This window comes from Leptopilina heterotoma, unplaced genomic scaffold (assembly GCF_015476425.1).
Source record: "Leptopilina heterotoma isolate Lh14 unplaced genomic scaffold, ASM1547642v1 Lhet_113, whole genome shotgun sequence".
NCBI lineage: Eukaryota > Metazoa > Arthropoda > Insecta > Hymenoptera > Figitidae > Leptopilina > Leptopilina heterotoma.
Genome location: NW_025110832.1, coordinates 1401534 through 1413544, shown reverse-complemented (window position 1 = coordinate 1413544; position 12011 = coordinate 1401534). Strand labels below are relative to the sequence as shown.

The 12011-nt window shown below is 25.4% G+C and overlaps 1 protein-coding gene across 1 annotated transcript in view; it reads left to right on the top strand.

The window, feature by feature from the left end:
- Positions 1-1508: 1508 nt before the first annotated feature.
- The window catches only part of LOC122505068 (protein kibra), a 64671-nt gene continuing 54168 nt past the window's right edge, over positions 1509-12011 (top strand). The window contains exon 1 of the mRNA XM_043616489.1: positions 1509-2249. The gene's annotated coding sequence lies outside the window, so the exon portion shown is untranslated. The remainder of the gene's footprint in view (positions 2250-12011) is intronic.

Here is a 12011-nt window from a genome sequence, read left to right as displayed (position 1 = left end):
AAGAGCGTTGTGAACAATTTTTCTATACTCAGCCAGCACTTGCCGCCGTGGCTTGTCCAAGCTTTGGCGAAACAAAAATTCTGTACTGCGCCAGCACTGATTGTCGAGGCTCGGCTAGACTACGCCGAACAATCGTCTGAGTACTAAGCCAGTGGTGAACATCGGCACTACACTGGCATTTCCCATTGGGTTCAAAAGATTTTTTTTGAAATTTAATGAAAATTCTTTATTTTTTAGAAATTATAATTTTTCTAAGAGTTTTTCTTTAAATATACCTATACCTATAACAAAAATTGATAATAAATTTAATTCTAAATTTTTTTAAAATTTAATTATTTTTCAAACTTTCAATTATAGAATTCTTCAAAAATACGATTATATTTCAAAATAATTTTGAAAAGCAAACAAATAAAATTCATTAAAATAAAAAATTTATTTCAATGAAATTTGACAAAATTTAAAATTATTACAATTTTTTAAATTATTTTCGAAAATACAATTATTTTTAAATAATTATTACATTTTTTAAAAAACAAATTTTTTCGGAATTTCTAAATTAAATTATTCAAAACTTGAATACTTTTTGTTAAACAAAATTCCTATAATTTCAATGAAAAACCTTTTGAAATTTAATTATTTCTAAAAATTTTAACTGTAATTCTTCCAAAATTCAATTATTTTTTTAGAATATTTTTAAATAGGTAAAATTACTCCAAACTTTAAGAATTTAAAAAAAAATGTTATTAATAATTTTTTAAAATAAAAATTTTAATATTTTTATACTTTTACTTCCCTTTTTTCAAAAAATTTAATTTAAAAATCTTTTAAATTTAATTAATTCTTAAAATTCCTGTTATAACGTTTTAAATATTCAATTATTTTCTCAAAAATATAAACTAAAATTTTTTTAAAATCATTTCCTATTTAGAGAATATCAGGATATCCACGAATATCTTGTACAAGTGTGGGTTTAATCATTTTTGAAAAATATGTCCGCCATATTGGATTCTTCATTTTGTATTTAACAATATTCTCATATGTCAGACGCGTACTAAGTGATACCGAACCCCTCACAAGTACCACTAACTGCGGTTAAATTAATGAGCCTGGAGTTGAATTTTATTCTATTACTCTTCTAGACTAAATTCAATAAAACTCATTAGTTGTACTATAGCAGTTTATTTAAAATAATTGGATTTCGTTTTATTAAAGCAAATGGAATGGTGGGGGTGTCTCTTGACAGAAAAGTGAATGAACCCAATAAAAAAAAATTGAAGCGGATTGGTTTTCTTTGACATTTGGTGGGTTATGTCGGAATTGGCCCCGTTTCGATAGTTGAAGATCGTAACTACGGCCCTATTCGTTGCTATTCGTGCACAGCGGTCAGAGACACGAGAGCATATGCGCAGTGGTAGGAGAAACGGTTTTAACGGAGTGGGTGAGTGAGTGAGATGGAAAAGCTTTTGGACTCGACTCGAGGGTCGGGGGAAGCTGTTTTTGGCGTTTGAACCATTACTAGGTGAAGAGGCGGGGGAAGGTAGAGGGGCTGCAAGCATTGCCAAGCGCACATGAACGTTCGTTCGTTCGTCAGGCATGTTTCGAACACTAAACATGCTGCGAGTAGCTGCCGATACAGTCGTCGGAATTCGTGCTCTCTCGTAAGTTGTGCGAGTGCTGGCGAGTGCTTCCAAAACAAATCCTCGAATATAAAAAAAACGAATCTGTGCCTTACTTCAACAAGTACCGAATTGTGCCCCAACGGACAACTTTTCCATCAGTGACAAGTGAAAGCGTGTTTCAATATTTTAAATACAGTGAGAATTGAGAAAACGAAAACTTTAACAAGTTGCGATAGACATGAAAATGTTGTATAATGTTTCTCTATCCAATACAGTGAGTCGAATATTTGTCAAGGATAAGATCAGATAAAGAATTTAATGACAAGTGCCTCAGTAGTGTTTGTGTCCCGAAAAATAATAAATAGTGAAATGATCGCTTATTCAATTAACATGAAGGACACTTGAGTGAGAGAGAAAGAGAGAGAAACAACATGAAATGAAGTTTTCGGAGAATAGGTGCAATTGAGTTTTGATAAGTGTTGGAAAGTGTATATGGTTTTGATGAAAAAGTGCCATTGGTTAATTTGTGTTGATTTTACGTGAGTTTCATGTATCATGTTAACGGTGGAATTCCGCTTGAGAGGAATCTGAAGGCGGGGACTCTGACGTCACTCCTCTCATGATAATGAGGTATTCATGATGGCGGAGCAACAGGAGCGTAGTGTTGTCAGGATTGTTCTTGACATTTTCAACAAGTTTACATATCTGAATAACGCTAGTTGCTCTCTATTACGTTGCCCACAATATTCTGCATGAATTTCCCACCTGACCAATTAATAACATCTTTAAAAATCTCCTTCAAATTTAGCTTTTCTTCAACTTTTTTCTCAAAAATTCCTCATATTCTCTCTCTCTCTCTCTCTGTCTTTGTTGAAATGGTACCAATTTAACTGGCAAGAATAACATTCTAGATTCTACCCAGTTTAGTCACATTCCTGAATCGAAATATGTAATTTTAACCAAACGCTTTGAGATTTATATCTTGGATATAAATTTTTGAGAAAATGTTTTTTTTCTTCTAATTTCTTGCTTCCTTATAGAGATTATTAAAATAGGCCAATTTTTGAATGTCAATAACTCATCAGCTGTGGATTATAAAAGTCATATTTTCTTTAAAAATGTGGAGGGAAAAAATTAGTTGAAATACTTTATAGGTTACTTGTGATTTTCAATTAGAAAATAATTCAATTTTCAGAAGTTTTAATAAAAAATCTTTAAATGTAAATTTATTAATTATTAAAAATGATAATTAATGAAAATTATATTAAAATATTTTTTAAAAAATCAATTCTTAACATTTATTCATTCTAATTTTTGAAAAAAATAATGAATTATTTTCAATTATTTCCGAAAATTAAAGTACATAAGTACGAAAAATACAAACATTAAAATTTTTTAGAATTTTAATTTATAATCAATCTTTTACGTCCGAGAAATATTAATTATAGATGAAGGAAAATAAACGAAAACATTCGGACAAATTAATTTTTAAAAAATTGGTTTACTCCAACGTTCCGAAATCTAAGAGCCTATAAAAATATAAAGTAAACAATATACAAAAAAGTTTTTTTTAACATTCGTCAATCATTATAAGTATAAAAAGATAGTTTTTCCATATTATGGATCAATTTCAGAAAACATAAAGAGATTATTGAAAACATTTAATATTCAAACAATTTTCAGTGTTAATTCAAAACTAAATAAGTTTATTAAAAAGGATAAGCTTAAGAGACATAATCAATGCAACTGTCAAACTGTGTATATAAATTGAAATGCAGTTGTGTGAAATCTTATATAGGACAAACAAAAAGACCATTACCTACTGTATATTCGCATTAAAAAACACAAGAGTAATATTGAATTAAATAAATGTAAAATATCAATGTTATTAGTAACCACTTGACAAATTTCAAAAATGATTCCGTTCCACATTTTATAAAATGGGATGAATTTGAAGTGTTAGATATTGAACCTACGCTTATTGATAGTAAAAGACTTTTCTCAGAAATGTTTTTTATAAAAAAGGAAGGAAATAATAGTTTAAACAAAGTAACTGACTTAGAGAATTTTTATAGTTCATACGAAATGTTTTTTAATGATTTTCATTAATTAATGCCAATGTTAAGTAGTGTAAATTTATTTAACTTAAATTTTAATATTTTTGTCGTTAATTAATTTATTACAAAAATTGGATTTCTAATATTTTATAAGTATTTTAATCTCAACTTAATTTATTTTATTATTTATTTCAATTATTGTAACTAAAATAAAAAATATTTAATTTTAATAATTTATTTAATTTCATTTCTATAATTATTTATAATTTCGATTCTCAGTTATTTTAGTTTTGACTCCAAACTTATTTTTAACATTTTGGAAACAAGAATCATGTTCAAAATTTTTAATTAAAATTCTTCGAAACCTTAATTAGTGTTTTTTAAATTATACAAAAATTCTTTTAAGAAATTCAATTATTTTCGAAAAATAACAATATTTAAAAAAAATAATTCTTAAAATTGTTTTTATCATAATTTTTTAGGATTCAATTATCTTCGAACAAAATATGTAAATTAATTAAATTAAATTAACTAAATTTATTTATTTTTCAAATTGAAATTCTATTTTAACAATGTTGCGTCAAGTTTTAAAAAGAAAACAATATTTGTAAACTTTGAAAATTTTTCATTTAATTTTTTGATTTTTTATTGAAAATTTATTTATATCAAAAAAATAATTCCTTCTTTTAAACGTTCACAATTTCTGGAACATCGAAAATTTACAGAAACGTAAATCTATTTTTGAAACTATTTTTCTAAATATTTTTATGCATAAAATATATATAATTCATAAAAATTATATTTCAGAAAAAAACCGGTTTGTGAAAATGATTGAATTTGAAATTGATTAAGATTAATTTTAAATTGTTTAAAATTAGGATAAATTAAATTTTAGAGCAAATGAATATGTGCTTAATTAAAAACCACATGAATTACAATTCCAAAGGTTAAAAATTATGACGAATTAAATTCAAAAAGTTAACTGAGATTTTAATCGACGAAAGTTTCAACAAATTAAAATCAAGATTAATTGAAATGTAAATTAATTGAATTTTAGAATTTAAAGTCTTGATTAAAAATGTTTTAAAATTTTACTACTTTTTTTTGAAAAATGTAGAAAGGTGCCAATCTCTGCAACTTTTAAAGATTGTTAATAAATAAATTATTAAAATTATTTATTGTCGTCCTTCTGATTCAAGTAAAGTCTGTAAAATTTTATCATACTTGTAACATTTTTAGAATTTTTATTTATACCATTTCCGTTAAAAAATGTTTATTAGATGATTAAAGGACTATAAATTTAAAAAATAGTTTGCCTTTTAACAATCCATTGAAATTGAAATAGAAAATAATAATAGAGTTGTTGAAATGTATGCCAAGTTTGAATAAAGTCGGTCAAATTTTTTTTCAAGTTATCGTGCATAAGCGAAATTAGCGCCTTTAAACTGCCGACTCAAAAAATTACAATTTGCAAATAAATACATTTAGGTTTTATTAAAACTTATTGTACTCAATGTATATGTAGCTACTAAAAATTAAAAAATAAATTCCCTTAACTTTTAAACAATCTTTTTTTTATAAAAGAATGTAAATTGAGAGGTCACAGAAATATCGTCGTTCATTTGAAACTTTAGGATAAAATGATAATAGATTAAAACGTTTTTTGAAAAAAGGAAATAGGTGCTTCTTAAAGCCACGAAAATAAAATATGTTGCGTGTCACGGCTTCTGCTCAATATTCTACTATTTATTTGAAAGCCAATAACTCTATTATTATTCGCAAATAGGTCAATCGATGCATTTTTAAATCTACTTTACAGCAATATATATTAAAATTGGGGAAAATAATCATCCCTTTTCTTTTTTTATTTTTCTCCTCTTCAATGTAGCAGTAATTTTCCAGAAATAAAATGAAAATTTTTAATAAACCACAAGTTCTGAACGTTTAAATGGACAACATTTATTCAGAATATAAATTTTTTTAAAAATTTCCGACTGTTACAAAAATTAAAAACAAAATTACACATTCCCAGGTGCGAATTTTGGTCGGCCGCCAGAGTTGGCAGGTCGGGCCCAGGTCGGCCCATCTATGGCTGCCAATAGGTCGGCAGCCAAAGTCGGGCCGACTTTGGTTACTGTTTCCACCCAAGGTTGGGCCGACTATGGGTGCCAGAGTTTAGAGAACCTAATTTTAGTTGGTCGGGCCGACTCTGGCCTGAGTCGGGCCGATGGTCGGCAAAACTATGGCAGCCAGAGTTTAAAAAGGTTAATTTCTGTTGGTCGGGCCGACTCTGGCCTCAGTCGGGCCGATGGTCGGTAAAACTATGGCAGCCAGAGTGAAAAAAACCTAATTTCTGTTGGTCGGGCCGACTCTGGCCTCAGTCGGGCCGATGGTCGGTAAAACTATGGCAGCCAGAGTGTAAAAAACCTAATTTCTGTTGGTCGGGCCGACTCTGGCCACGGTTGGCCCGACCATCTTAAAAAACATTTCTATACTGCCATGGTAGAAATTAAAAGTTTTTGTGTTAATTATTTTAGCTAAAATGGATTAAACAAAAACTAATAAACGTTATCTGATTTATTAATCGTTATGAATTACAAATTTCTTTTTTTAAATTGCAGCTTATAAATTCATTTTTGTTCTTAGGCTTTCATGTAAGCGTAGCGTAATGGTTAGCGTGTTAGACTTCGGTGCGTTAGGTTGCGAGTTCGATCCCTGCGAGCGTTAGAAATTTTAATTTGTATTTATGTATAAGATTGCGTCTAGTGTTAAGATGAATGCGATAAATAAATAAATAAATAATGAATATTAAGATATCACTTAATATCTGTTAATTGTAAAGTTAATAATTTTTTGCAAACGGTCGGCCGACTATTGGCTGCCAAGGTCGGCACGACCATGGTTGCCAAAATGAAGCCGACCTTCTTTCTCATGGTCGGGAAAACTTTGGCACCCCTGGTCGGCCCGACTTTGGCAACCATAGTCGGCCCGACCATGTCAGCCACTGGACGGCGGGTGTTACAATTCACTAGTTCGGCCGACCTTTGGCTGCCAAGGTCGGCACGACTATCCACTTGGTCGGCGCGACCATGGCCCGACCAACTTTTCGCACCTGGGATTTAGAATCTTCATAATTTACATTTTTAATATGTTATGCAATATTATTTGAATCAAATTTTAAATTGAAGAAGACATTTTTAAGAATAATTCCATTTTTCGAGGAATTAAATTAAAATTTTATCGAAAATAATTGAAATTCTGCGATAAATTTTATTATTTATGAAAATATTTAAATAAATTTGCGTAGAATTTTATCAAAATTTGTTTTAAATCATTAAATTCTTTTGAAAAATTTTTCATAACAATTGAAATTAGGAGAAGAAGTTTATTATAATTATAAAGATAATTAATTTTTTTTTTTAAATTTTGAATTTAATTGAATTTGTGTGAAGAATTTTATTAGTTTTCGAAATAATTGAAATTTTGACGAGACTTTCTTTAAATGTTTTAAAATAATTGAATTTCTTTGGAACTTTTCAAAAATTCAATTTTTTTAGTGTTTTTAACTAAAATTTTTCTATATAAATACATTATTTTTAATAATTAATGTAATATTAAAAAATTGAACTAATTTCAGAAGAATTTGAATTATTAAAACTTTCCAAAAATCTAAGTTCTTAAAATTTCTAATTAAATATTAAATTCATTAAAAATTGAAATTTTATAAAATTTCAAATTGAAATCTTATGAAAATTGTAAACGCAACTCTTTTAAAATTTAATTAATTTCGAAATATTTAATTAAAATTATTTATTAAATAATTTCTAAGTAATAATTTGCTGATAATTCAAAATTAATTCAAGAATTACGTCATTTAAAAAGAAATTATTGTTAAAAATAAAAAAAAATTGAAGGTTTTCTATTATAGAATTCGTGGTAATTTTCTATTTTATGAGGTAAACAAAAAAGGCACAAAAGTTTAGAATTTTCTTATGAATTCTAAAAATTAGATTTTTTGAATTATTTACATTTAAATAGATATTTATTAATTTAAAGATTGCAAGTTTTTTAAATTTATTAATATTTATTAATTATTGATTGGCAATAATTATTTAACGAAGTTCTAATATATATTTTAATATTTATTATTTATTCTTAATTCTTAAATAAAGGCCTAGAAAAAATAATTTGTTTGCAATAAACGAATTATATAAACGGTTGTAAAAATGAATAAACATTTTATTAACTTTTTAATTAATTAATTAACTTGCTGACTATATTTTTAATAATTATTATATTACTTATTTACTAATCACTTATATAAATTCATTCAATTTAATTCAAGCGTAAAAAACATTGAAGCAGTAGCAGTTTAATGATTATGGAAATATTAACCTTCAAATCTGAATCTCATATGAATGATAATGATATTATCATAGGCAAATAAAATATGTTATTAAAATAATAAAACAATGTATATTATGATTTACAAAATAAATTTTAATAATAAAGTAATTGTTAATTTTTAAAAATTAATAAAAAGTAGTATTCAATTTATTTTATAGTTCAACAAATAGTTGTGACTCAAGTTTATTTTTCCATTTCATCTCTAATTTTAATCTGTGCAAATTTTTATGAAATTGTTACTTGAAGGACAATTGCCAATAATTTAAAATCAAAACATTTGTAATATCAGGTATCGGATATTATGACTTTTTTTGACTATTTTAAAAAAATGCGACTTTTTCGCAATTAATCACATTAATAAAATATACGAAATAATGGAATTAGACTAACTTTTGTGCCGACTATTTATCGAATTCTTTAAGATAGTGTATTGTATAGAATCATATTGCATTGCGACATTTGAAAAAGAATCATATATATGGTGGATTATTTTATAAATTCTGAAAAAAATGTAAAATTATACATTCTATTTACATGCATATTTTAGAGTACGTCCTAAAAAGCAAACTACAGGAGAGTGCTTCTTTATTCATACTATACAACTAGTAAAGATTAGCCTAATTTTTACATCCAAAAGAACCTATATGCATTCAAAATCAAAATAAGAAAGTTAATAAGCTTAACTGATCAGTGCAATCACCCTAGTTATAAAGTTATTCACTTTCAAAAATTTATTAAATATGTATATACGAACAAGATAATTTTCTATTTTATATGGCACCTTTCACTACAGATCAGTAGTTCTAAATTAGATGAATTTTTAATATATATGTAACGACGCTAAATACTTTTTAGAATTCGCATTATAGACATAATACTTTATATTATTACACTTCTTCTCTAACCTACTTTTATGTATTTTTATTTTTTACTGAAAGTCTTGTAACTTAATGCTCAATAATAGAAATTGTTATTTGATATCACTTATTGCATTATGTCTTTTTGGAATTTTATATATTTTTCATTTATTATTAATAAAGATTAACTAAAAATCCCATTATACTATTGTCAGCATTTATGTTTGAGACCTACTCTCAATCTTTTAAAATTTAAACCTTTTAGACAAAATGATTTTTAGCATTGTTTTCCTAATAAATCTGTCTTATATAATATAATCAAATTTTTTAAAAAACAGCTCAAATTAGTCCAGGTTTCTTATCTGATGTTATTAAGAACACTAAAAAATAAAATTGCAGTGTTCAAAACACTTGACATTTTCCTTCAACAGAGGGAATTTCTTAAACTGATTAACTCTGCCTACACATGAGTTCTGAGGTTTAGTACCTGTATTAAGATGTCTATTTTAAAATGACACTTGGTTTTTTCATTTCAGCTGATTCTACGATAAGCTATGCTGTCTACGGTTTTAACTTACAATTTCAGATAGTTTTAGAAGCGCCTTCTGTTGATTGAAAATATCAACTGATTTTAACATTTGCAATTTTATTTTTTAATATAATAGTTCTTAATATGTATAATAACATGTAAAAACTTTCATTCAATTATAATATGAAAATCGCAGAAAAAATTCTGAAAGACCTTCTTTTCATATGGCGTCTAAATAATTTACAAGACTTAAATTAAAAGTAGAGAATATAAACAATTTTAAAAAGGAGTTTGGCATAAATTCAAAAATAAGGCACTAATTAGGTTTCGGCAATTTTATTAAATTATTAAAAGTACTGGAAAAATTAAATTTTTAGAATTCATAAGAAAATTGTGAATGTTTGTGTCTTTTTTGTTTGCCTCGTAAACTATTAAATTACCACGAATTTTAATACAAAACCTTCAATTTTTTATATTTCTGGCCATAATTTATTTATGAATAACTTAATTCTTGAAAAACTATCATAAAATATTGCTTATAAATTATTTAATGAATAATTTTACTTCAATATTTCAAAATTAATTCAATTTTAAAACAGTTAATCTATTTATAAAAATTGTAAACGCAAGTTTACAATTTTCATAAATAGATTTTCATAAATTTTCATAAACAGATTAACTTCAAAAGGTTTCAATTTTAAATTTTATAAAATTTCAATTCAAATTCTTCTGAAATTAGTTAAATTTTTTAACATTTATTTAATTAATTATTAAAAATAATGGATTTATAGAAGAATTTTCGTTAAAGACACTAAAAACAATTGAATTTTGAAGAAGCAGCGCAAATGATTGCAAAAATTTAATTATTTTCAAAAGTAATAAAATTTTTCGCAGAAAATCAATTAGTTCAAAAATTTATAAAAATTTTTAATTATCTTTAAAAATATAATAAAATTCTTTGCAAAATTTCAATTATTTTCTAAAAGTTTAATAAAATTCTTGATAAAATTTAAATTATTTTAAAAAAATTTCTTTAATCCAATGATTTTCAATATCTACTATTTTAATAAAATTTTCTTAAAGAATTCAATTAAAAGAAAATTGGAATAAAATTCTACGGAAACATTTATTTATTTTCATAATAAAAATTTCCCAGAAATTCAATTATTTACAAATTTTTCACAAATTTCTTCGCAATAATTCAATTATTTTCTCGTAAATAATAAAATTCTTTTTAGGAATTCAATTATTTTCATATAAATAACAAAACTCATCGCAGGATTTCAATTATTTAAAAATTTTTTGATATAATTTTTTATGAGAATTCAATTTTGAGAAACATTCAATTATTCAATAAATTATTTATTTTTGAATTTAAATAATTCAATTCTCGTAGAATTTTCTAATAAAAATTGATTTGAAAATGACTTTCATTTAAAATGTTAGATAATAATTGAATACTAAAAGAATTATAACGTGAATTTCAAGAAATAATTGAATTTTGTAAAGGTTTCAAACCAAAAGTCAGTGAAAAACATATTTTATTATTTTTGGTTCAATTGACGGTAACTGGGGCAATTACCTTAAATATTATTAAATAATTGACAAAAAGGAAAAAAATATTAAAACAACAAAGTAGTGAAAAACTTTTACAAGTATATAGACGTTTATTCAACTCAAAGGCATGATGATAACTAAATGTAGTTCTTTAAGAAATTAATGATGTCAAATTATAAGTATGGAGGTCGATGAACTTTGAAGAGAAGAAATTGGATTCTGTCGATTTACTCATTTTGAACTAGAAATCCAATCATAAATGTATCTTCCTTATTAAAAAGTAAACTACTCTCTAAATTTTAAAGAGTACGAAGTCGTTAACTACTCGCAGAAAAAACAAAGTCTCAAATGGTTTACATTTTAAAACCAAAATTTAGTCAAATAAATAAAATTTTAGTCAAATAAAATGGGCTGAAGGTAAGAATTATTCTTAATGCAGTGTACTTCAAGTCAGTAATAATTTTTACTAATTACAAGTCATTTTTCACTTAAACTTTAGTAAAAAAAAACAGTAGGTCTACTAAAATAAATAGAAATTACAATTTTTTGTCGACGAAACTTTAGTTTCATCTTTTGTTCCATTTCTTTCAGATTCTTTGTTGAATTTTTCCTTTGAAGTTAAAGTTGATTAAAAAACCTATTTTTATGAAAAAATTTGATTTAAATCATGATTAAAATGGAATCATGTCTTTGATTTAAATCGTAACATTTAAAAATTTGGTTAAAATTATTCGTGATAGAAAATTTATTAAAAAAATAATTATTTTTCTTTAACTCATCCTTCATGCCGATAAAACATTCAACAAAACATTAAATAAGCAACAAAAAGAAAGAGAGAGATAAAGATTTCGCTATGTTAAATTTTTACAATTTAAAAAATTTGAATTTGAAGAAATAGTAAAATTCTACTCTAATTGTTTGTTTGATAAAAATTGAAAATTTGTTTGAAAAATGGTGATTCATAAATAGAAATACTTCGTATGCT